The 26,358-nt window shown below is 49.8% G+C and overlaps 1 long non-coding RNA gene across 5 annotated transcripts; it reads right to left on the minus strand.

The window, feature by feature from the left end:
- Window positions 1-11,659: 11,659 nt before the first annotated feature.
- LOC116277442 (uncharacterized) lies at window positions 11,660-26,341 on the minus strand. 5 transcript variants are annotated; one of them, XR_012059662.1, is made up of 6 exons: window positions 25,920-26,341; window positions 24,049-24,119; window positions 19,911-20,131; window positions 18,712-18,853; window positions 13,557-14,035; window positions 11,660-12,056 (listed from the first exon to the last, which is right to left on the minus strand). It is a non-coding gene; the product is annotated as an uncharacterized lncRNA (long non-coding RNA). The 5 variants fall into 5 exon arrangements; XR_012059661.1 differs by having other exon boundaries at window positions 11,660-14,032; window positions 25,920-26,190; XR_012059660.1 differs by having other exon boundaries at window positions 11,660-14,035; window positions 25,920-26,190.
- Window positions 26,342-26,358: the final 17 nt, after the last annotated feature.

Consider the following 26,358-nt stretch of genomic DNA (forward strand, 5'->3'; position numbering starts at 1 on the left):
CAGCTTCCAGACCATCTTCCCCTCGGCCTCCCTCCTTCCCTGCTGTTTACTGCTTTGGACACCCTTGGGGGCGGGAGCAGGAGGCCCCTCTCTTCCCCAGGCCCTTTATAAAAACGCAGTTGTGTTTCATGCCTTTGGCAGGAGCTTGGGTTTCCTACCCAGGTGTCTCTCCCCGGCTTCTGGGTTCCCTCTGCCTTCGGATCAGCCCTTCAGCACAGGCAGGCAGGTTCCTGCTGGTTTCGCCTGTAGCCTCCCCGCCACGACGGTGCCAGGGGCAGCCGGGGGGCCTCCTTCTGCCTTGACTTCCGCCAAGTAATTCTCTTCACAAATGTTCAAGGGCTGTTAACTGGCTAACTAGCCCGAGTCCCCTGATGGCCTCTGGGTTCCTCCAGAAGCTGCCACAATGGGCCTTTATCAGCTTGGGATTCTCTGGGCCCCGATCAAAAGCCCTGTCCTGGCCTGGCCAGGGAGGGGGCTGAGCGGGGAGTATCTTCATCCTTCTGTCCTTTGGTCAGGCTGAATAGCTCCCTTGTTCAGGCTCCGAGGGTCACGGACTAGGAAGGCAGTGGGCCCTGGATGGGGAGGAGGAGAGAAAAACCCTCGAAGGGTTGCTATTTTCCTTAAACTGCTGCTAGTTTTACACAAGTTCTGCCACTGTGGACCGATGGGGGAGGAGCTGTGCTGTCATCCCCGGGCGGGTCGATTTGAAGAACAGCGAGAGACAATGGTAACTTCATACCTGGCTTAGCAAATGTTGTTCTAATTGTTGGTCCGGCCTCGGCAGGGGGACGTGCGGTTAGGACCTCCCCTCAATCTTTGCCATCCGCCAATCTTGTGGGCAAAGTAGCGCACCATGACAGAAAGTAACCTGGGTGAGAAGGTCGCAGGAGGCTGCAACTGATTTCCCTGTCTTTCCTAGGCCTCCTGCTCATCCTGAACACCACTCCAAACTTCATTTTTCTAAAGCAGATCTCATCCTCTTCCTGTTGAAAAACCTTCAGAGGCCACTCCTCCCTGGCTTAAAGAAGGGGAAATGTCTCGTCCCGGCATTCAAAGCCTTCCGCCTGCTACCTTTCTAGTCCACCCAACTCTACTTTGCCTTCACCAACCTACCTAGTGGCTCCTGTGGGGTGGGGAGTGTTTGAAAATGCAGATGGAAAGGGGCAGCGGCTCCTGGCATTCGGTGCTGGGGAGGGGAGGTGGCAGGGATGCTATGAGACCTACTTTGTGTGGGACAGACTCTACAACAACAAACTGCCCCCAAAGTAATGCCAGTAACATCCCCCCTTTGGAAATACGCTCCAAACCGAGTTCCTCGCTCTTGTCTGCATGTCCCCCATACTTTCACATCAGCCCCTGTGCGCACAGTGTCACTTCATCCCAGACAGACCTTCCCCCACATTTCCCAGGTCCTGATGTCCCCCATCCTTTGAGTGCTAGCTGAGACTCTTTGTCTAACACAAAACTTCTGCTGATGCCTGCCTCCCCCATCCATTACCTCTCCCTTGCCTGAACTCTTGATCCACGTTCCCAAGAGGCACTTAGCGCTCTCTTGGGTTGCAGTGTGTGTGTGTGTGTGTGTGTTCTCCCTCCTACCCTACACGTATGGAGGGCAGGATCTTGATGTGATTCAATGTTCTCCCTTCTTCCTTCCCCAACCACCCCCTAAGCTTTTCCCCAAGTCAAACCTGCCTGGCTCTTGGTGGGAGTCACTGAATGTCTGTCGGGTGAATAGATGAAGAAATAGAGACACAGGACTGAGGTTAGACATGAGGGCTGGAAGTCCAGGCCCTTGAGTTCTCCCGCGCCATTATGTTAAGTTGCCTCAAGCTATTGTGAATCAGGGTCCAGCCCAACCCATCGGCTAACGTCCCACCCTGAGCCACTCCCCAGTCTCATCACCCTCCAGCTTCCTGTGGCTGCCACGTGCAGACTCTCCCCTCGCTGCCGCCTGCCCACAGCTCACCCGCTCCTCCTCCGTCTGGAACACCTCTCCTCCCTCATTCACTCAATCCCTGTCCCCCTCTGTCTCAAGCCCAGCTTAAAATCCCTCGTCTCCAGGAATTCGCCTGTGGCTCACCCCTTCCCAACTTCCCTGGCGCATAAGGTCTCCCTTTATTAAAAAGGCGTTAGCTCTGGAACTCTGGCAACACAGGGGTTGAGAACTGAACAAAAAAGGGAGTGAAGAGGCCTGCCCCAGCTAGTAGAGGCTGGGATGCTTTGGCAAGGCCAGTTGCACATGGCTGGAAAAGAGAACAAATGGAAATGTTCTGGCCTGGGGAAACCAGTTTATAGTTGAAAGAGAATGCCTTTGCCCAGGACGCTGGGTGGAGAGGGAGGAGGGTATCTTTCCAGCAACCTCCACTCAAGCTACTTCAGAAGAGAAAGTGAAGCTGAAAGGTCAAGGCTACTTTGGAGAAGCTTAAGGCTGCTGTCATCCTGGGAAGATAGGACAGACCTCCTGGATTAGCCAGAAAAGCCTTTCATCAATGCTCTAAGTTTGGCTGAACGAGCTGCAAGCACGTGAGTTGCACACTGTGGCTTCGGACCACGTGCAGCTCGCTGCTGGGTTGTGCACAGCTCACGAGCCAACGGTGCTTTTCACACTTTTAAATGGCTGGGAAAAAATCAAAAGAATACTATTTTGTGACCCATGAAAACCATACAGAAGTCAACCTTCAGTGTCGGCGAGTCAAGTTCTGCTGGACAAGAGCTGTGAGCGTTTGCATGACACCAGCAGAGATAACAGCTGCAACCAAGATCACACGGCCTGCAAACCCTGGAGTATTTGCTCTCTGTCCCTTTATAGGAAACGCCTGCTGACCTCTGACTTAAGGGGATTAGGTAGCCTCGGAGAAAGGAAGAACCCTGGGATTTGGAAGTCTCCAGCACCAAGGAGGGCTGAGGGCTTTAAGTCAGATACGGTGTAATTGTCACCCGAGTCCTTGGGTGTATCTGACTGTGTCTGAGGCTGTAGTGAACTGACAAAATCACCCTGCGGCCGACACCGTCTGTTCTCTGTGGCTGCACGTGGTTCTGAACCAGGCAGAAGGTGGGAACCCGGGTAGCAGATGGATGGGAATCAGGAAGGAAGAACCCAGTGGCCCCCTAGAGGGCTGAGGATCTCCAGGTCTGGGATAAAACCTCTTCTTTTCCACCCCACTGTCCTCCAGGAAGGGTTTGCTGCTGGACGGTCCTTCCCAAGCCAGGGGAGGCCGCCACCAAGGAAGGGAGCCCATTGCATCAAGGACTCCCAGAAACAGGAGCCTCTGGGACCTTAAGCCTCTGGGTAGAGGAGTCTCTTGGTTAAGAGTATGTCTGTCCCAAACAACCAGAGACCCCAAGGGAGCGCACAGATGCTCCTCCTTGTGGATTGTGCCAAACCTAATCTGCTCCAGGTGCTCAGCAGCAGGTGAGCCCGGCCGTCTCTGACGAGTGACCTCTCCTTTCCCTTGCTTGCCTCCGCCAGCCCCCTAGAGTGAAATGCCGTCTCCCCCTCCCATGTCCATAACCCCCCTGCCGCACTCACTTCCTCCTTTCCTGTCTAACTCCACCCGCACTGGACTCTCAGCAGCACAGGACTGAGCAGGAGGCTTTCAGATCCTCGGGACCCACCCCTTCATTTGGAGGAGGAAGGGGAGGAGACTTGTCCAACGTCCCAAAGGGTGCAGGCGGCAAGGCCAAGGGTGGAATCCAGGTGTCCCCACTGTCTAGTGCTGTTTCCACCCCGTCTCTCAGCTTCCGGAGGGCTGCCTGCCCTGGAAATCCTTTGCACTCAGAGGTGGGCGAGTGCGTGTGGGGTCTTCATTCCTCTCATGAGCGCACGTCCATCCCCAGCTAGACCATAGCAGGTGGGAGTCAGAGACAATGTCTGCTCCGTAAGGCCCTTCACGCCAGGGAACTGCAGCAATCTTTGCTGACTCTGTGAAACTCCGAGCTGGCCTGGACTTCCCAGACTTCTCCCTCCAGAAGGCAACTAAGTTTGTAGAAAGAGCATGGGTTCTAGAATTAGAACGTTTGTGTTTGGATTCTGACGCTGCCACTTACTAGCTTGGGAGACCTTGGGTAAATCACTTAACAACTTCTAGCGTCCCTTTTTTCTTATCGAAACCAAGGGCGTGAATATCCACCTTGCAGTGTTAAGGAGTTGTGGAGATGAGAGATGTGAAGGCGTTTGGCACGGCTCAGCACACAATGGGTGCTCAAAATACTCTGTGCCTGTCTCTATTTGTGTTCTAAGGGGCTGCCTGCCTCTCCCTAAACGTCAGAGTCCGGGAAACTTCTTTGGAATCCTGAGATAGCAGCGGGCATCTTTATGCCCCTGATTCCTTGCCGGCTATTGAGAAGGGAGCTAGGGACCATCATGGGACTGATCCCTGTTGATTCAAACAAGAAGTTGTAGGAGGAGTTGAGTCCTGGGCTCCTCCTCCCAGGACCCCAGATGTCTTGGGACACATGACTTGATCTAGCATTCAGGAAGCTGTGTTCCAGCCTCATTTGAGGTTGGGGTTATAGGCTGGCGGGGCAAATTCCAAAGTGCGTTCTGTACAAAGAATTTGTGCAAACTCTTCATAGTTCCATATCTCTGGTTCCCCATCCTTACAACGAGGGGTAAACCTCCCAGTGGTTTGTCGAGCAGGTCCTGCAGGGCTCATTCCCCTGCTACAGCCAGAGCAGTGTTGAGTTTAGCAGTCTTACAGGAAGGTCTCAGTCACTGCTGTCATTCAAAGGAAGGGCTCCACAGCTACAGAAGTGTGAAATCCCCTGTCCTGGAAGCTATTCTCAAAGGTTCCTTTCATCTCGCAAGGCTGTTTCAGGCCCAGCCCGGCGAGGCTGTAGCCTCTCTTCTCCACCAGATGGCAGCAGCCTGCCTGCTGCCGCGGGTGCCAGGCTGCGTTAAGTACAGGATGTTCAGAAAAAGATCCCAGGGAAGGGACTAGGGGGACGTTAGCACCAGCTCTGAGGCTAAGCAAATAGATCGAGGTGACCCTCTGCAGACGACTTCCTGATACAGAACCTCCCAGGCACCTCTGCCTGTAAATATACCAAGTGTCCTGCCCCAACCACCAGCCAAACTGGTGCTACCCGTCTCTCTGCCAGGTGGGAGATGGCCACTAGCGCAGCTTTAACTCTTTCTGAAACCAGGGAGGCTCTCAGGGTGCTGGGTACTCGGGCTGTGGCAGCCTGAGGTCAGTTTGGGGAGCCCACCCAGTTGTTGATGAATTCGGGAGTCACAGGGGACATCAGATTCTCCTCTGGAGGCCCCAGGAGTTTCTTTCCACTTCCCCAAACACTCATGAGGAGGAACAATATCAAATCTGCTGGACTTAGGGGTGGTTTGACCTTTCACCTTGTAGATGCTGTATGAGTGAGTACATCTGAAAAGGACAAGTGTCATGTACACAAGTTGGGTTGGTCCATTCATTCATCCAAAAATAATTATTGAGTACCTACTGTGTGCAGTCGTGGACTAGAAGCTTCAGGGGATTGGAAGATGAATCAGACACAGGTCCTTTATAAAGAGGCGAATACGACTCAGTCCAAATGGCAGGTGATCAGGTCGTGTCTATTGAAGTCATATTGTATGTCTTCTCCCTTCAGATTTCTGTTTCTTATTGTTTGGTTCAGGTCAAAAATTAAATGATGAGGCCACGAAATGGGGGAAGAAACAGGGAAAGGGCATGGTAGAAAGGAAGCCAGAGACCATGCAAATGTTTGCCATGAGGAATCCACAAAGCGGAGGTCAAATGGGCCCCACTGTGACTGACGTGCACAGACCTTAGAGCAAAGCACTTTCCCCGTCTTCTCCCATCGACTTTCCTGGAGGATTTGCGATCCTAGCTCTCCAGTTTCCTCTTGCAAATGCACACTGCCTGTTTCTTTAAATTGGCTTAAAAAAGAATACTTATTGGTTTGATACTTTTTCTTTTAAATAATACAGAGAAGCATAAAGGGTAAAACAGAATGGACCATAACCCATTGCCCACAGGTGATATTTAAATATATATATCAGTATCATATACACATCACTTAAAAATGCAAATAGTACAGGAAGATACATAATGAACAGTGAGTGTCTTCCCACCACTTTTCTCCCACAGTTCCTCTTCCCAAAATAACCACTGTTATTTATTTTTTGTTTATTAATTGCCTTTCAGGAAAAAAAGCCATGCATTCAGGAGTGCATACTTCTCCAAGCCCACATGAACCTGTCCTCTGCTGTCCTGGTTGTTTACAGAAAAGGGATCCCACTGTCCTGTATCTTGCTATTTTCCTTTACTGAAATACCTTGGACATCTCACCACCGTGGCACAAACAAACCCGCCCCCTTCTTTTTAATGGCTACAGTGTTTCCCCTGGTGTGGATCTATGATGTTTTGTTGTCACCAATCGGCTTTTGGAGGATTTGGTGGTAGTTTTGTTACGGAAGTGACAGGCCAGCCAAGAAACAAGCACCATTCGGAGGGTTGGAGTACTCAGATTTATTATGCCGGCGGGCTCAGAAGGGCTTTTGCTCCGAAGCTCTGAGCACCTCCAAGACGTGCACATGAGGTTTTATAGGGTTAATTACAAGTATGGGGCTATTAGCCAATAAGGCTCAAACAACAAAAAGCAAGGAATCAGTACACTGGAACTTATCAATTCGGAACAGATCACGTTACTGACACTTGTTGAGCTTGGATTTACGAGTTAGCTTGTTAGCCCAGTAAACTGACACTAAACTTCAGATTTACAAGTTAGCCCGGCAGAACTTATATCAGTAAACCGACACTTATCACACTTAGATTTGTGACTTAGCTCGTTAGCCCAATAGACTGACACTAAACTTCAGATTTATGAGTTCTCTTGTTAGCCCAGCTGGGCTTTTCCTTCACAGTTTTCATGTATTTTGCTGTGGCGGACAAAACCACAATGCTTGCTGCTTGATTTTTCAAAGGGTCCAAGGATCTCTGCATAAGATTTCCCCACAGGGCAAAAGAACTGTGCCCAGGGTCCTAGGAAATCATCTTTGGGGTGAGGGGATAGCACTGCTTGAGCCCCTAGAGCTGCCCAGATGCTTCGTATTATGAACGTGTGACTCTGACTCCTTTGGAAAAGTCATTACTCCACCCCCTGTTCCTGCCAAGCTGGCATGGCTGCTACCAGGCTAGCCATCCGAGCATGGCTGCCCCGGGATGGGTCCTCAGTCTGGAGTCCCAGCCGGTTGAGGGCTTGCTGGGTTGGCTGGTGGACTCCCTGGGGCTCTTGGCTCAGGCTGGGGCTGCTCTGCTTAGCTGGTGTTCATGGCTGCTCTGAGATTCACAAACAAACAGGAAGCCAGGCCACTTCCTCCTTGCTGCGGCTGGTCCCCCGTCCTTATCTCCCCCTTGGCCCAGAGGGGAAGGGGCAGCCCAGGATTCACAAGGCAGCTTCCTGGCAGAGGTGGTAGGGGAGTTCTGGGCCCCATGGCCAGGAAGGGCTCCCCAGCTCTGTGCACGTATTTGGCACACAGCTGGGACAGCCTTACTGAGAATCAGAGTGAGGCTCCAATCTCTCCCTTTCAGGAAGCCTTTTCTAATAAAGCCTACCCTGTCTGGATCCTCCTTACCCCTTTGGTTCTGAGATGGAGTTCTTTTGAACTTGTAAGCAGCTCTCTGGGTGTTTGTGGTGGGAGAATGTTTTCTCCCCGAAGGCAGCACCCACGTTTTCTTCTGCCTGTTTCCAGTACCCACCAGCACGGCACTCTGTTCATGGGGGATGCCCAGTAAATGTTTGTAGACTGAATGACTGACCGATTCCAAAAGGGTTGCCAGAGAAGAAGGGAGACAGGACAGGGTTGCAGTCCCTGGCTCATGGTGGGGACAGAAGGCATCACTGCTCCTGATTGACCCGGACCCTGGGGCAGCTGAACAGTGGGGAGTGGTGGGCTCAGTTAGGAGAGACTGAAGATATTCTGTCTAGTCCACAAGTCCCGAAGGCCCACTAGACCACAGGGAAAATCAGTTTCCTGGTTTTCAATCAGTAATCAGTTAGTTACTATAAAACTTAGTAAGGGGGGGTGCCTTTTTTTTTAAGGAATTAGAATTTTGAAAACACACAGCCAACATAAAAACAATGCTGAATATATTTAATCCTCGCTGCGGTGACTCAGAGGGCGCAGTAGGATACGGCGGTGCCCGGGGCGGTCATTACGACTATCAATTACCTTGAGAACATTAGCCACGGGCCCAGCCGCCCACAGTGAGTCACTGTCAGTTGCTTAAAAAAATCTTGGCTATCAACTCAATTAGTCGCCACTGTTCTCTTTGAAGAAAGCTGAGCACAAAAACCAAACTTAAAAACAAACAACAATAACCAGGAAAAAACAAACAACAATAACCAGGAAACCCTAAAAGCCCAGTTATCTTCCCTCAGCAGTCGGTCTGGGCTTCAAACAAAAGTTCCTCTGTTAAGCACCTGCGGGGCCGAGGAGCCTGTGCGCTGCAGGGTTGGAGACCGTCTGGATGAGGACGGAGTGATGGGGGGTCAGGCTGAGGCCAAGGTGGAACTCCAAGCAGGAAGGGCTGCCTGGCTGCGGAGACCTACAACTGCTGTCACAGGAGGGTGGGGAGGGGGTGGGAGCCCCTCCTGGAGCTGGGTCTCCAAATCTGCAGAGATGGAGCAGACCACGGCCCAGCAGCTCCCCTGATGCCTCATCACGTGGTCACACAGGTGGACTGAGAGGTGACCCTGGTGGCCTGATGAGGTTCCAGCGCTCCTTGATTCTCACCTGGCTCCATATACAGTCTCTCAGCATCACGGCAGGGTCAGCTCCCTCCGTGCCCCGTACAGTTTCCAAAGCTTCAAGCAATGGCCAGTTTAGGGTATTTACCCCAGAAGCAGAGAAGGGAGAGTTGAACAGACATGGCAAAGGGTGAGGGCAAAGGCTGTGCCCAGCAGTGAGGCTGCAAATTCCAGCCTCCAAGGCTGGCAAACCACCGCCAGCAGCCCTGCCTAGTCCCCACCGGACAGTAAGAGGTGAGTGGAAACTTCAGGTTAAAAATACCCAGGCTTACAACATTGTAAAATGATTATAAATCAATAAAAAATGTTAAAAAAAAAAATACCCAGGCTTGTTGCAAAGAGAAAGAAGAACAGAAAGGAAGTGTGGGGAAGCAAGGCAGAATAGACAGAAAGCCCCAGAGAAGGAGGATGAGACATTATTAATGGCCGGGAAGTTGATCAGGTAGAACAGGTGGGGAACGCCCTCCAGGTGCCTGAGGGGCTGGTGGGCTGTGGGTGGGATCCCCAGCATGGCTCAGGCAGACCCTCCCAGAGAAGTAATCTGGACCCACTGAGACTAGAATTCAGATCCCCGCAAAGAGTCTTGGCCCAGGAACGGAGTGGCCAGGCAGCGGGCCTCTCCTAAGGAGAGCGGGGCTTGGGTGACCAGAGGGAGACTGTCGTGTCTGTCATTCTCTCTTCGGGGAGAGAGCCACTCGGCCCCACCACTGGGCAGGGTGGGAGGGTGTTCAGCGGGCCTTGGAAACAGCAGGCACTCTCATGGAGGAAAGAGAGCAGAGAGAAGGCTGCTGAGGTGGCATGGCACCGATCAGAGCTCTGGATCTGGGTTGCTGAGCTCCATGACCCTGGACTGACACGAAGCTTCTCTGTGCTTCAGTTTCCTCATCCGTAAGATGGAGATGCCAGGAGTGGCGACCTCATGGTGTTGTAATACGGGTTACGTGAGTTACAATACCCAAGGCTTCTAGAACAGGACCTGGTACCTAGTATTGCTTTTTAAGTGTTCACCATCCGAGGTGGAGTAGTGGGCAGTGAAGGAGATGGGTGGGAAGAAGTTCCTAACGCCTCGTGTCAACAGAACAGCCCTTCACAGGGAGCCTGCCCCACACCAGGCTAGGAGGGAGCGGAGGAGGAGAGGGGATAGAAATAAGATAAGTGTTCAGGAACCAACATCTTCAGGAGAATACAAACAGCTAATCAGTCACACTTGAGCACAACACAAGAGAATTTTGTACCAAGTGCTAGCCTGCAGGAGATGGAGTAACTTCCTTTGCCTTCAGTGTTTGGAAGGTGCCGCTGGACTTTGAAGGTTAAGTAACGCAGGTCAGCAGGCCGAGAAGGGGGAGGATGGTGTTCAAGGTGGCAGCTCCCAGGTGGTTGACTGGGGATTGGGAGCAGGGAAGGGGCTTGGGAGAGAACAATTTGGAAGGATTTGGATCCTCTGCCAAGAGTTTGAACTTTATCCATGAGGCAAATGGCAAGACTAGGGAGCAGGGAGACCAAACCAGACTTGTGTATTCGAAAGAATTCTCTGGCAGAAACATGGAGGAGACACGACAGGGGAGAGAACAGTTGCAGGGAGGCCAGTGGGTTAAGTGGCCCAGGAATGGTCAGGGCCAGAGACACCACGGGGAGGGGCCTTAGAAAGTGGGCTCATTTGGAAGGATGGCAAGTTGGGGGGGGGGCGCTGACTGTACGGTTTCCAGTCTGGGCAACTGAGCATTTAGTGGTGTCCTTATTAGAGACAGGGAATCAGGGGAACAAAGTGGGCTTGACAAAGAAGCCTTTAGAAAGGGTGAGCTTGAGGTGGCTGAGATAGCCAGAGGGTGTTGGAAAGAGGAAATAGTAGTGATGGAAATGAGGTGGGGTCGCAGAAGACTCCCTTCAGACTGAATCAAGGAAGCGTGGAGGCTGAGCCATGGGCCAGGGGTGACATATGGGATCTGCTGGGGGAAACACAGGGGCTGACAGGCTTCCCTCACTCCCCAGTTCATGGATAGAAAATTGCAGAGGGTCACAGTTTTTACAATGCCTGGTTAAATGACATTGTGGATTACAGTATCTAACTTGAACTGAATTAACCTTCACAAAATGGACAAAGGGGTTAAAAAGATTCCTGTAAAGAAATTGCAGGTTAAAGATCACCCTAATTCATGGGCATGTAAATTGGTGCAGCCACTATGGAGGACAGTGTGGAGGTTTCATTAAAAATCTAAAAATAGACTTACCCTATAATTCAGCTACCACATTCCTGGGCATATATCTGGAGAAAACTATAATTGGAAAAGACACACTCACCCTAATGTTTACAACAGTGCTATTCACAATAGCCAAGACATGGAAACAAGCTAAATGTCCATCAGCAGATGACTGGATAAAGAAGTTGTGGTATATTTATACAATGGAATACTACTCAGCCATAAAAAAGAATAAAATAATGCCATCTGCAGCAACATGGATGGATCTGGAGATCCTCATACTAAGTGAAGTAAGCCAGAAAGAGAAAGAAAAATACCATATGATATCACTTATATGTGGAATCTAAAAAAAAAGTCACAAGTGAACTTATTTACAAAACGGAGACAGACTCACAGATATAGAAAACAAACTTACAGCTACCAGGCAGGAACAGGGTGGAAAGGGACAAATTGGGAGTTCGAGATTTGCAGATACAAACTACTCTATATAAAATAGATAAACAACAAGGTCCTACTGTATAGCACTGGGAACTATATTCAATACCTTATAATGGCCTATAATAAAAAAGAATATGAAAAGAAATATATATATATATATACATATAAATGAATCACTGTGCTGTACACCAGAAATTAACACAACATTGTAAAGCTACTCTACTGCATAACAAAAATTACTTTTATTTTTTCAAAGCAGATTTATGTGGGAATGGTGGAGATGATTATTTGCCACCATTTATGCCCAAAATGTTTTTATGGAGTATGTGTCATGGATGCAGGGAGCTGTACTAGGCAGACACAAAGGTGGGGACCTCAGCACGCTGCTAGTCCCGTGGACAATTAAGGTGCACACAACCACAGTACAGGGTGGACCCAGGGGCTTGAGAGGTTCAGACAGAGAGGAGCCAGTGTTCCAAGGTGGGAAGAGAGGCACAGTCCTGGAGGCAAAGACCCCTGGCCTGGATCTCAAAGGCTAGGAAGGCCTGGCCAGATAGAAATGGAGGAAATGACACCCCCAAAGGAGGATGGAAGCCGCAGGATGCAAAAGCCTGGGGTACGTATGACCAACAAGGAGTAGTCACGTTCGCATGGCACCTAGAGGGTAAAGAAGAGTGGGGTCGGAAAAATGCATTTGAACCAGCCTTTCACCAGCCACATGCTGGACCACGAGATTCAGGGTTTATCTTCAGTGAGCAAGGGGGAACCTTGGAAAGTTTAGCTGCAGGTGAGGCAGGGAACTCAAAGAAGTTAAAAACCAAACAAAATTTGCCCAGAGTCCTATGGTGAGTTAATTTGTGGTCCAGCCAGGACTTGAATTCAGATTGGTATTGACACAGGCAGAGCACCTGGACGTCACACTGACCAGACAGATGGGTCTGTGGGAAAGCGCTTCAGGCCAGGGGCAGGCAGGTTTCTCGGGGAAACCTGGAGCCCAGGTTCCAAGGAGCCAGGTGTCCTCCCCTGCTGCTGGCTTGGGTCTTGTCAAGCTCAATCTTCCCATGGAACCTGGGTGATGGATGAGCCTGTGGCTGGACTGCAGTCCTTGGGAACCCAGATGGGTTGGGCTGGGAATGGCTGAGTGTGGGATTGCTTCAATAAAACGACGGGAGAGGAGAGCTCGGAGTGTCCTGGGGTGTAGGGCATGCAGGGCGTGGGGCCCCGCATTCCTGGATGGTTGAGACGCCACAGCTGATGATTATCATTATTATTTCTGCTCTGGCTTCTCTGAGCTTTCATCTTCCAGGACCCTGCCTTGCTGGCCGGGCATAACCAGCTAGCAAGGCCTCCTGGGGTGGGGTGGGGCAGGGCGGGCGGCTCCTGGCTGCAAGGGAACACACATGATGGCGGGTTTCCTCCCCAGTGAGCTCAGGGACTTTCCTAACCCTGGAAGCATGGGCAGAATTTCTCAAGGGGGAAACTGAGGCACAGAGCCAGGGCATGATTTGACCGAGGTCCTGGGAGACCTCTGTCTCCTGCCAACCCCTACTGACTAGACCACGTTTATCCTTCCCCAATTGGGGCAGATCTTGTCGGCCTGGAAGAGAGCCAGGGAAGGTGTGGATCATAGAAGAGAGAACTGGGTTGGGTCCAGGACGACAGAACTGGTACCCTCTTTGCCAGGTGCTCAGGCATCATGAGGTCAGGCTGCTGGTTTCGCGTCTCTCTGGATGGTCCTTCCTTATGGGTGGAGCTTCCCCAAGCCCGTGAGGGAGACCAGTGCCACAGACGCAGCTGGGCAAAATGCCCCGCTCTCTCCCATCAGAGGCAGAGGCTGCATTCAGCACCCCGGAGAGGAAGAGCCAGGCCAGAGGCAGAGGGCCAGACGATGGCTCAGAGACAGGGGAAAGAGGGTGTGTGTGTGTACATTTGCTAACGCCAGGCTTTCGTTGGTGACATGTCCCTGCCTGCCCAGATGAGATCAAAGAGAGAAAGACTGACTAGGAGGAGATGTGAATGACAACCTGACGACTGGGGCTGGGGTAGGGCAAGGGGGCCACTGAGTAGATGCCGGCCGGCAGTGGGGAACCCAAGGAGAAGGGAGGGAGTGGCCCCACCAGCTGAGGCTGAGACCCAGCTGATAGGTGCTAGACTCACGTTCCCCATTTGCGCTGTCCATCTAGAGAGCAGCGATCTTTGACTGCATCTTCTGGCTTCTAGCTGAGGTGGGACAACATGGAAGAGAGGCTGAGGACGTTGGAGGAGAGAAGTCAGTCAACAGGGCTTCGGGACCTCCACAAGTTCTCACCTCCTCAGTGCCTCCCAGAGTCGGCCAACCAGCCAAGCTCTCAATTTATCAAGAATTTAATAAGTAGCTACTCAAGGTGCTGTGCTTGGAGCCTTGGGTGGAGATGCCTCAGGTGTGACGCTGCCCTCAGGAGACGCTCTCTGGAGAAAGACATTTTCCTGTTTGGTTTCGGCCCCACTTTACACAGGGCAATGCCAGCATCCTGGGCTGAGTCCCGAGGCATCTTCTTCCTCCCTGGCCATTTGTGGCCGTGAGCTCAGGCCCTCGCTTCTGTTTCAACCGCCAGCTCTGAGTTCACACAGGAGCAACACTCCTGGAATTCTTGCTGCTTTAAAAAAAATCTTTTTTAATTGAAGTGTAATTAATTTACAATGTTAGTTTCAGGTGTATAGCAAAGTGATTCAGTTATACATATACATACATATATATTTTTTCTTTTCAGATTCTTTTCCATATATTTTATTACAAGAAATTGAATATGGTTCCCTGTGCTATACAGCAGATCCTTTCTTACCACTTTCTTGACACTCACCTGGCTGAAACATTCACCCTTCAGCCACCTAAGTCATTTTGTGAGCTTGCCACTAGGATTAGGCTGCTCCAAGATGCACTTTTTCCAGGGACCCTACCCTATTCCAGACCAAATACACCCTGCAATACCTGCGCCTGCCTCTTCCTCCTGTCCATGAGCTGAAGAACCTCAGTGTCCCCTGTTGCTTGGCAGAGACACCTGGAATTTGGGGGCTATTTTCCAAAGCCCTCCCACTCATTTCTAGCTCTTTTTATTACCTATCAGTGTCCCTTCCCGTGCCCCCATCTAATAGTGTAACTCTATGTCTGGACCAGAGCAGAGAGCTCTTTAAGGGAATCACTTCCACATTTATAGTTGGTTTATTCAACAAATATTTACTACCAGCTGCTGTGTATCAGGCGCTGTGACAGGGACTGAGATGGCTCTGATGGTGACAACGGCAGACAAGCCTCCTGTCCTGGGGAAGCCCATGAACCAACAGGCAGGACAGACACTAATGATGAAAATGGGGCATGCGGTCTGACTGGACAACCACCTAGGGTCCCTGGGAGTCTGGGCATTTTCACCGTGTCCTCAAATACCTCTTTTACTTCCTGCCTGGATTCTTTGCAGAGCGTGCCGTGCTGGGGAGGAGTGGAGACTGTTCCAACAGGATGTCCACATGGTAAGACCCACAAGGCACCAGCTCCCAATCTGTTCTCCACCAAGATGGGGCAGAGGAGCGAGGCCCCACCCTTCTTGAATTCAGTCTCTTAAGGAAGTGGACACAGGGAGCAGGGACGGAATTAAGAACCTAAAACTCCACGTACAAACAAACCATTTGGGCAATGAAGCTGAGAAGGGCTGCAAAAGGCATTTCCCAATTTCACTGTGCTGGGAAGTACCAGATTCCGCCACCTCTCCAGAAAGCAGCCACCCTGTTGTGGATGAAATCCACACTCTGCTCTGTTCTCTGACTACATTGCCCGTGAGAAGTGGTGCCCCTGTGTTTCATTTTGAAACTTGTCCATGAATGAAGGCTCTAACCCCTCACGCAGTTGTTGGATGTTGAGTCAGTGTTTAAGCACTGTAATTGGCAGAAAAGTCCTCCAACTGTCTGACCAAGACGAGACACTGCAAGTTCCACCCTCTGGCTCATCTGCCGCCCTCTGTGGAATGGGGAAAACAAGAAAACTCCGAGTGTTTTCACAAAACTTCTATAAAACTGACATGAGTGAAAGGCCTTTGGATCTGATGGCCCTCATTCTAAGTGTCAGTATCCCATATGGAAATTTTTTTAGAGGAAGTGATGGTAGGGGTGCAGGGGTAGGGTGGAGGACAGAGAGCTCCCACCTGCTCGAATATAAGCCTCTGGGGTGCTTTCCTGGAACCCTCACCTAGGTGAGGTTCTCTCCCCACTTTGGTGCCTCTGTCACCCTGGGGGGTGACACTCCTGGTTGTGGAAGTGGAATGGGCCCCAAGAATGCTGGGGGAGTGGCGGCGGGGGTGGAGCTGGCATATAAAATGCAGTGATGGAGCTTTCCTTTTTAGGTGTGCCTGGTAGAAATGAAAGTGGCTTGAGCTCTAAAACAAGAAAAGCATTAGAGAAATACAGTTTTCAAAGGCTGTTGCCTTAAATTTGTGGTAGTTTCCTAAATCAAGGGGCAAATTCCTACATTTGAGTTTCTTTCCCTTCCTTCTTCCTCCCTCCCTTCCTTCCTTTATCCTTCTTCCACCCTCCACCTTTCAATGCGAACACCTTCCTCTTCTCTCTTCCAGCCTCAAGTCTACCATTTCTTTTTTTTTAATTGAAGTATAGTCAGTTACAATGTGTCAATTTCTGATATGTCAATTCTACCATTTCTACCATCCTTTCAGGTCGAGCTACAGGCTCACCTCTTCCATGCATGTTTCCCATCTGGTCAATCTCTAGTTGTCTGCTTCTTTCTCTGAATTCCCATTGAATTCTGCTAAATTCTACAGCTTGGCACGACTACACAATGTCTTGTGTTCCCCAGCTGTTTCATGTACGTGAATCTTGTCCCCCAAGTCAGTTGGCGAGTGTCTAAAGGGCAGAGGCCATTCTTTATATCTTGGAACCCCTCAGCCCAGGGTTGGAGATGTAATAGGACTTTATTGAGACCTCCATTAGCCTTTTACTTCTCATTACACATCAGAGAATTCAAACAGGAAAAAACATTCGTAAGTGTAATAAATGTGAATAAGCCTTCCTTTATACACCATCTTTATGCAACCACCGTACACAACGTCAGAGAATTCCCGCCGGAGGGAAACCTATATCTGATGTCCGCGGGAGAACCCTCAGGTGAGTCTGGAGGCTTGAAAGGCACATGTGACTCAGGGTCACAGAGCTCAGTTACAGAGAAGGTGACTGTGGGGAACCCTCCGCTCAAGACGATACCCAATATCGGCGTGTACATTAGAGAGAACCATGAATCCAAAGAATGTGGAAGAATTTCCCTCAGGGTCTTCACCAACCAACATCAGAGAATTTACCCGAGAGTAAAGAGCAGTGTAGATGGGGATACAGCAGGGAGGGGAAGCAGCCACAGTTCCTGTCTTTGGTGCAGCTTGCCTCTAGACCCATTTCCCAGCTGAAGAAACTGAGACTTGGAGAGGAAGCATTGTACACCGTGGGTACAAATGGAATATTACAAAACTTTGATTAGCGCCTTTTCTTTTTCAATTTGAAACACTTCCATGTCTGCTTTCCTTTGTTTTCATCTCTCAGTAGAGAAGGGAAGGGATGATGCCCCCAGTGCTTGTTATCGATGGAGAAATGGGGCTGGGGAAGCTGCATCACTGGTCCAGGGCACAGGTCATGAAAGGAGCTCTAGTCTCTGGAGAACTTTATTTGATGTGCTGGGCACCTTGCTAGGTGCTGGGGACTCTGCTAGGTGCTAAGGGAGGATAAAGGTGGAAAGAGAGGTCCTGTGCCCTCAAATAGCTTATAATTCAGGAAGGAAACAGATGGGTCCTTAAAATACAGCTTTGATGGGAGTGCACATGAAATGAGGCAGAGGCATGAAATGCAGGAAAGGAGCTCTACGTTCCTTTGGGGGAAGGAGGAAAAGCTTCGCAGAGGAGGTATTGTTTCAGCTGAGACATAAAGGATGAGGAGTTTGCCAGGCAAACAAGTGAGAAGAGGGTGTTCCAGATGGAAGAGACAGCACAAGCGAAGGCATTGACGTAAGAAAGGACATGGCCTGCTGAGGATCCTGACGAAGTTCAGTGTGTAGAGCGTGGTGGGGGTGGGAGTGGGAGTGGGGTGGCCATGAGCTAACAGCTAGGCAGTCAGCCAAGGGGAAGAGAACATGAGGCCCTTAATTGCCTTGCAAAGCAGTTCAGATTTCCCTTTAAGCAAGGGGAGCTGTATTAGTTTCTGGCTGCTGCTGTAACAAATAAGCACAAACCTAGTGGCTTCAGACAACACAGGTTTACTGACAGTTCTGGGGTCAGAAGTTGCACTGAGACAACATCAGGGCATCAGTAGGATGTGTTCCTCCTGGAGGCTCTTGGGGAGAGTCAGTTCTTTGCCCGCTTCAGTTTCTAGAAACTGCCCACATTTCTTAGCTCATGTCCTTCTCCCATCTTCAAAGCCAGCAGCCACACCATTCTGCCCTCTGCTTCCATGGTCACATCTCCTTCTTGGACTCTAATGCTCCTGCCTCTCTTTGAAGGACCTTTGTGGTTAGATTGGACCCATCGGATAACCCAGGCTAAGGTCCGAATTTCAAGATCCTTAACTTAATCCCATCTGCAAAGTCCCTTTCACCAAGGTAAGGTAACATATTCACAGGTTCCAGGGTTTAGGATGTGGACATCTTTAGGGCTCCATTATCCTATTTATCACAGGATAAGCCACTCAAGAATTCTTTTTTTTTTTTAATGGAGGTACTGGGGATTGAACCCAGGACCTCATGCATGCCAGGCATGCACACTACTACTGAGCTATACCCTCCCCACCTCAAGAATTCTGAGCAGAAGAGTGGGGTGACGGAATTGGAATTCTGGGCAGTATAGCATTATGGTCAAAAGAGCAGGCTTAGGAGTCTGACTACCTGGGTTCAATCCTGAGCCTGCCACGTGAGACTTAATGTGACCTTACATCGTTTCCTACTTCATTTCTCTCTGTCTCGGTTTTCTCATCTGTGAAATGGAGATACCTACTCAAAGAGCAGTTGGAAGGACTGCCTGGGATAAGAGGTAAAACAGGACAGTGGAAAGTACTCAATAAATTGGGAACATCTTGGTGCCCAGTACATGCTGAGAACACAACCCAGTCAGGAAAAAGACATTCATGGTCAATGCCACACAGAGCAGAACCTAGTTTCATAGGGGGTCCATTTCCACAGGACCATCAACACCCAACATGATAGGGAAGGAGGTCCCCAGGCACCAGGGGATTCTCTGGCACAGGAGGAGCATGCAGCCCCTCTGAATGGCACCATGTTTCTCAATGGAGTGCTCACCTCTTCCTCTCTGCTGGCGAAATGAAACGAGGGACGGAAGTTGCCCCTGTCTGTTCCCACTCTCAGCTAGGGGTCCATCTGAGTGTTGGATAATATTAGAGAGTAGGTGATGTTCTGTCTTAGGCTTTCTTCCCTGAGATCTCTGTAAAAAAAAAAAAACTGTTTAGTTTGACGTGGGGCCAAAGACTCCGCCACATCTAGTGTGATGGTAAGTGTGCTTCTCAGAGTCAATGGGCGCCCGGTCTGGGGTTTCTTGCTCGCCTATCCTTTCTGTCCCTGCTTCCTAGTTCCAATGAATGCAGGCTACCAAAGTATCTCTCTCCTTCCTGCTGCTTTTTTCTCTAAGGAGCTCCAAAAAAAGTGGCTATGGATCTCTTTGAGATTTACCAGCAAGTAGATAAAATACAGGACACTCAGTTAAATTTGAATTTCAGATAAGTGATGAACAATTTTAGTATGTCTCAAATGTTACTATATGTTTAGTACTACTTTCAAAACCAGATTGTTTGACTAACCAGAACATCCCATTCCCTAAATTCACCATGTAACACTATGTATGTTCTTTGAGGCCATTAACAAGGTCAATTGGTATTCAAGCCCTGAAAGTTCGAGGACCTTCTTACAGGTGACTTTCTTTGTAGTAACACAGGGAAAGGAGGGAAGGCTATGGCTCTCGAGGGATGGCAAGGGTCAGAATAGTGAGGACGGGCCCTCTTATTTCCTTGACATGAATGGTGATGGCACTTCAGCTGTGACAATTTCTTCTCCTGCCCACCTCTGAGATTCAAAGACATTCAGCTCCTCTTCATGAATGGGGCACATAATCCCTGCTACTCCACAACCTAAGGGAGACCAGCATACCCGTTCTATTTAACTATATCGAGATCTCTTTGATCTTGACTAGGATAACGATGCTGACTCTTACCATCTATGGGATATGAAGGAAAGTCTGTCTTCAGATTGGGTGTGTATAATTTGCAGTCACTGTTACATGAAACACACACAGGAAAGTATGGTTGAAATCTGCCAGGCTAGTCACTGTTGATACTAAGGTTTGCTTGAGGTTTGGCTCCCAGGCGCCATCCCATGTGACTGCTCCAATCTAGAATGACCCTCCTCTTCTTACGCACCTCTAGCCCTCACTCCAAACTTCCCTCCTTGTTCTGTGGGGGGCAAACACCTGAAGTCCTCCAACTTACCTTGTCTGCTGGTTGAGGCTCAGCCCTGCCACCAGCTAGGGCTTCCAGCAGATGGCCACTTCCAGGTCATCTCCAGGCCACTCTCCATGCAGCATACTGTGCAGTCTGGTGCTGTCAGGCGGGACTTGAGATCTCCCATCGAAGTGGTTTAGCCATCTAGTTAGCCATCTGGTGGACTCCTACGTTTCTGTATGCGCCCCTTTGAAGCATTATTTCAGACTCTAAATAAAGGCAAAAGATGGTACCGTTTATGGAAACGTAAAGGAGCCCTGGATTTTACCCCTCTGTGTGTGAACCAACCTGCCAGCCAAGGGCAAGAGTCTGAACCGCACAGGATTAACTGTGTCCTCTTTCACCTCGGTTCCTTCTAGAAAAATGTGGCCCTGAGGGGCCAGGGGAATTCATGACTTCATGCCTAACAAAGCTCCAGGAACAGCCTGCTGCAGACAAGGTCTCATTATGGTTAATTGCTGTTATTATTGTTGTTGTTGTTGTTCTTAGCCCAGCTCCTGTGAAAAGCTGCCACAGCTTTGCTGACCTCAGGCCAGGGCTTTCATTAATGCCTCTTCTGAATGCCAGAGGCCCCAGGCACCACATTCGTGCCCCCACGTGCAGGCTCCACCTCCTCTGAGCTCCGCTCACAGGGTCTTCTCCACCACCAGATCTTCCCAGCCCCTCCCTGGAGTGGCCCCATCATTCTTCAATCCTGCTAGCAACGCCAGCTCCCATTCCAGCCCCCTCGCTCCAGATATCTTCACCCTCCCCCTTGCCGCCCCTCCCCGTACCTTCCCTTTTCTGCCGTTTCCCAGCCCCCCAACACAGTTTTTGGCCCAAATAGTTCTCCACGGCTGAGTCTTCTGCGGGGTCATGAAAGCTAAGAGAGGGTTCCCTGAGCCTCGTCCTTTCCCCTTGCAGCCCCCATGTCTTGCACTGCATCCCAGGTCTCCGATCCCACCTCCGTGAGAACTTTGGGCCTGTTCTTCAGGTGGCGAGGCCGGTTGGGTGGGTTGGCTGGTTTAGGGTTACGGAGTTTGGCACTAGCTCACAGCCCCGTGCAGCTGCCTTCTTTAATTAATTAATTCCAATTTTTAAAAAACCATCTCTTCAATTGGACCTCAGTGCATGCCTCTGGGGCATATGTGACATCAATTAAAGACAGCAATTAATCGTGCTGCCTAAAAGAATCTCTGAGCCTTTTAAAGACTCAAACGCAATCGGGCCTAACTGCCCTAGATCACTCTGCTGTAGACAGACCCTGAGGCAGCACCCCCAGGGTAGGAACTGGGTGGCAACAGTCCACTTAGAGATGGGAGATGCTGTCCTGTTGTGGGTGACTCCCTCAGCGCCCATGCTCCCTAACCCCAGGGTTCCTCTTGGCCTTTGCTTAGATAGCCAGGAAGCTAAGCTATTGCAGGTAGTGTGGTGGCCTGGTTTCTCTGAGGTAGGACCAACGTCCCTCAAATTCCAAAGCCCACCTCTCCACTGTCCTAACTGATCATCTTGCATCGATAAAGATGAATTGCAGGACCTCTAACAACAGGACAGGGACTGAGTTGATCTGTCCTTCCATCCATAGAGATGGTTGACATAGGGTTAGCGAAAGCTTTCACAGCGGTTTGAATTGGGAAAATGGTTAAAGATGTTGCTTGAGGGCAGAGGTGATTTCTTTTTCTATTTTTTCAAAGAAAATGTATTTCTTTTTGAGAGGGTAGTTAAACATCCACTAGCAACCTTCCTGATCTCTGAACACTTCATATTTGCTTATGCTAAAATGAGTCTATGAGCTTGCAGTGAGGGGGTTGCATTTTCCTGCCCACCCTGGGTGGGTGGGAGACAGGCAGCCACCCCCTCGAGGCTCAGGGCTGAGCAGGAGGGCGCGAGGGAGCCAGCATGCTCTATTGGAGGAAGTTTTATCAATTCGTTACATCTGCTAGTGGACACTCGTCCCACTTAGAAGTGGAATTACCACTCAGGACTCTTGGAAAAGGTGGGGGTAATGGGAAGGGGTTTAAAGGAGCAAAACCCAATCCTTCGGAGGCCTGCATCTTCGGCAGACCAAGGGACCCAGAGATGCAGCATGGAGGAAGCTCTCCCTCATCTTGAGGCCACCATCTTGCCCCCAGGACCAACCCTGCCCTCCAGAAAGGATTTCTTAATGGTCTTTGATTCCCACCTTGCTCGACAGACACTTGGTAGAAGCTTCAGGAAGGATGATAGAACATTGAAGACAAGGAGGGGAAGAGGCATGCAGCACAGCTACAAATAGTTTTCCATGTGCAAAGCAAGTAGGCAGATGGGACTGGACTAAAACCTTAGCCTCACTAACACTGTCCTTTCTACTCAATTGGAATTAAAAAAAAATTAGTAGGCCAGGTAAACATGACTTTCCTTATCTATTTAACTCATTTATTTATTGGCATAGGTGAGTTGACTGTGACTCACTTTTGTCCCTTTATGTTTGCCAGAGTCGTGGCTGTCCATTTGAGTCCAAACTTCCAGAGAGCAGAGACCACATCTGTTCAATTTGCTTTGTATGGTGTCCAGCAGAGGGCTGCAGTATCGTGTCACAGAGAAGTGCTGGACTTGGACCCCAGGGACCCAGATTTTACTTCTGGCCATGTTACCCTTAAAATCTGGACCTTGGTTTTAATTTGCTGTTAAAAAATAGTGGGAAGAACATTTCCTGCCCTTCCTACCTCCCAGGGTTGAGGGGAGGAGTAAATGAACTACTGGAGAAGAAAGACTTGTATAAATGGTCATATACCTGTTGCTTTGAAAAAATTATAAAATGCATTTTGATGACAAGGACACCAGAATGATCATACTCCAAACTCTGAGATGTTTCAAATAGAAGAGGTGATGTACAGAGATCACAGCTGTAGGGAGCTGTGAACCAAATGGTGGGTCCAGGTTACAGCCAAAACCAAGCTTGAGATGGAAGTGACACTGGCTGTCTCAGTAGCCTCCCTCATCTCTATCCCCAAAGCAAAACAGCTCTACTCACAGATCTGGTCTTTTAGTGAATCCTCTTTTTTTCTTCTAGAGCACCCTGGCATTCATTTTAACTTTTCACTGGAATTTAAGTGGGAGTGGTGGGAGCTGAGGGGGCACAGAATGAAAGTGCCCACGGACCACATTCCTTTAAGACTGTAAATATACATACACACATGAGCGCATGTGTGCATCTACAGACAAGCCCTGTGGCAGACAAGCCAAGAGTCCAGCTCTCTGGGCTGTCTCTAAACACTATCACTTAGAGATATGAGGCGGGGAAAGTGAATACAAAAGGAGAGACCAGGACAGCTTTATCTACTCTGTAGAAGGGGCAGTTTCCTATAGCAAGGGCTTGGAGATGAGAATTAGATAGTAACTCTTAGGAAAAGAATGAAATTACAAGGTATTAACAAACACAGTCAGCTTTCTAGAGTAGAATCCTAGGTATCAGATCTGGAAGGTTCTAAGAGTTATATAATCCCCTCTTTGCACAAAGCCTCAAAGATGAAGTGATTGAACAAAGGTCACAACACTACAAGTATAAGGACCCAGAAGGTCATGACCAAGCTCTGGCCCCAAGTCTGGTACAGCAGGACGGGGTTATATTAGTTAATGAGTTGGTAGGGAGCCACGGCCACTGCCCCTCCATAAGTAAGTGTGTTAAGAACTATTATTGACTAGGGGTACACCCCTGAAAACTTGGGGAGCAAAGAAATGCAGTGAATAGGGAGTTTGTACCAGGCCATCAAGCTCACCTTATAGAAACCAGATAGCTCTGCTGCTGTTTCAGTTAAATCTGTGAAGGTTTTCAGAACTGTCAAAGTATACAGAACTTTTTACTAAAACTTTTAAATTAAAAAAAAAATGGGTCCTGTTGATTTCCGCCCACCCTTATTGAAAAAGTTAGTGAGGAACTATCCGGGGCCGGGAAACCAGGATGACAGAAGACTTGACTTTCAACAAGGCCAGTGTGGGTGCTAAGCCCTGCCTGCCATGACTGCTAAGCTGTAGTGCCCGCAGCTGAAGAAGGCAGGCTGACTGAGGGCAAACGCCCTCTTCTTGTGACATGTCAAGTGATGACGCCCTTCTCTTGGTAGGTTCTTGAAGGGTAAGAGTTAAGTGGGAGCAGAGGAACTGGGATCACCTTGCCAGGCCCAAGGTCTTCCAGAGAACCAGTCACCAAGGCTTCAGATACATCAGGCAAGTCCCAGGGTCCTGGAGAGAGAAAGGAGGGGGGAAAAACATGAAATAAAGGAGATGCAGTCTTAGAACTGAATATTAAAATTATTCTCCCTCACATGCCAAGACTACTTGTTTTCACCCCACAGGAATATGCAGTCATTCTCTACAGCCTTTCAAACCCTCTGAGAGGACAGCACCCTGGGACTTGGAAGACCGGGTCCTGTTTTGCCTCCACAGTTGACTGGACTTGGTGACTTGGGCTGAGCCCATACACCTACCTTGGCCTGAACTTCCTTCATTGGGAATACCACCTGTCCTACCTGCTTTGTGGGGGTGTTGGATGATCTGATGAGATAACGGACAGAACCTCTCTGCAAAAACCGTAAAGCACTCCTCGAAGGGCAGGTAACCATACTACTATTCTAATTACTAGAAGCCCTTCAGAGGGTTGGCCTGTGGGTAGAGTCCCAGAGATTTGGAAGATCACCTTGTTTCCTTAGCCATCACTCTGCATACCTCCCTTCCAAACAGGTTGGCCCTCACAATCAGAGGGTGGGGAATGGATCAAATGTCCGAGAAGGCAAAGCTAGACATCTCAGTCAGATGTTCTGGGCTCACTGTCCCCCATAGATGCCAAATTCTTTTTCACATTGAACCTAAATTTTTCCTTATACTACTTTATGCTTATTTTCTCCTGTTCTGCCTGAAGATTTTCTCCTTGCTGAAATATGGTACCATTTTTAGTGTTTATCCATGGAAGACACTCACTATTGAAGAACATGACCCACAGCTACTAAATTGCAATTCCTGGGGTCTGGAGTCCAAGTGTAATTAAATCCAATCATCAGTTTTTGGAAGGAGCCAAGGATAGAGTCAGTCCTTGAATCCCTTTATAAAGTTTCAGTCTCCTCCCTAACCTTTTCCCAGACTCAGGTTATTTTACTTCCCACAGGAATTTCTTTTGGAGGTGCTATTTTGGGGAGAAGTAGCTGCATCTGAATAGAAAATGTTTAGAGAGGTCAGCCTCAGTGCAGGAACACTTGTTAAGTGTGCTTTAAATAACGGAGAGAGAATAAGGAGTTTCAATTACGGTAAGATTTGGAAAACATCAGGGAAATTTGGTTTATGATGGGAAAGGTCGTGCCTTGGTTCTACTCCACGCTAGGCCTTCACCTTGCCTTGTTCATTTCCCCTCTCTGTAGTCCAAGCCCTTTCAATTATGGACACCCTCTCTTGGCTCTGAACTTGGATAAATGCTACCTTGTTAGCTAATAATACCATTAATTATATTAATGATTAATAGCTAATTAGTCATAATGCTGTAATACTTAAATGGAGGCTTCCTTTCTTTCAGCAGCTCTGTCTCAAGCGCACGTGCATGCACCACCCCCCCTTCCCTATTCTTGGCCACAGAACAAGTGCGGCTCTAAATTTGTTTTTCTGACCACTTCAGCAATCTCTAAATTTCTCCAGTTTTTATTAGCTGTCCCATTCATCTGGCGAATGACCATACTGCTTATATTTTGCCTTTTATTTCTGTCCTGTCACTCACACTGCCTTCCAGTAACGAGACCAGAGTCAAGATTTTTTTTTTTAACGTATTCCATAAACCAAAGTCTCATTTACTTTCTAAATCTCACTTGGGCCTACTTTTCTACTTTGGCCCACCTTCTTCACCTCATCTTTCCCAAATCCTAAACTGTCCCCTACTTTGTGGAATCCCACCCCACAGCCAGCCCAAAGCTCCCTCCCACTCTACGGTTTGGCTTACTTTCAGCAACCACGCCCCCAGACCCCAGGAGAGCGGTGCGCACGCGCACTCCATGCCTTTACCTGGGCGCTCGGGAGTGGGCGGAGTAGGGGAGGCGTGGGTGGAGCGGGAGTCGGCGGTTACGACGGCGGCGGAGCTCTCACGAAGTGGCAGGAGGGAGAAAAGGTACGCCGGGGCCGACCCCGAGGGCTGTGCATGCGTGCCGCCGCGCCCAGCGGCCGAGATGCTAGGGGGTCGGGCGGAGGGAGGGAGGTGTCGGGCTCCCTGTTGGGCGGGGGTGCCGGCGAGGGAAGGGGCCGCGGGCGCGCGCGCGCTCTCGCCGCTTCTCGCCCTCCTTCCCTGCCCGCCTCTCCGCACACAGAACCGCACACGCACACCCCCTCCCCTGCCTCCCTCCCCGCCCGTCGCGCGCCACGTCGGCCCCGCTCGCCCTCGCGCGCTCGGAAGGCAGTCGCGAGACGTCGGAGCGGCGGCCACGTAGCGCTGCGGCGGCGGCGGCGG

This window comes from Vicugna pacos, chromosome 16, assembly GCF_048564905.1.
Source record: "Vicugna pacos chromosome 16, VicPac4, whole genome shotgun sequence".
Taxonomy (NCBI): Eukaryota; Metazoa; Chordata; class Mammalia; order Artiodactyla; family Camelidae; genus Vicugna; species Vicugna pacos.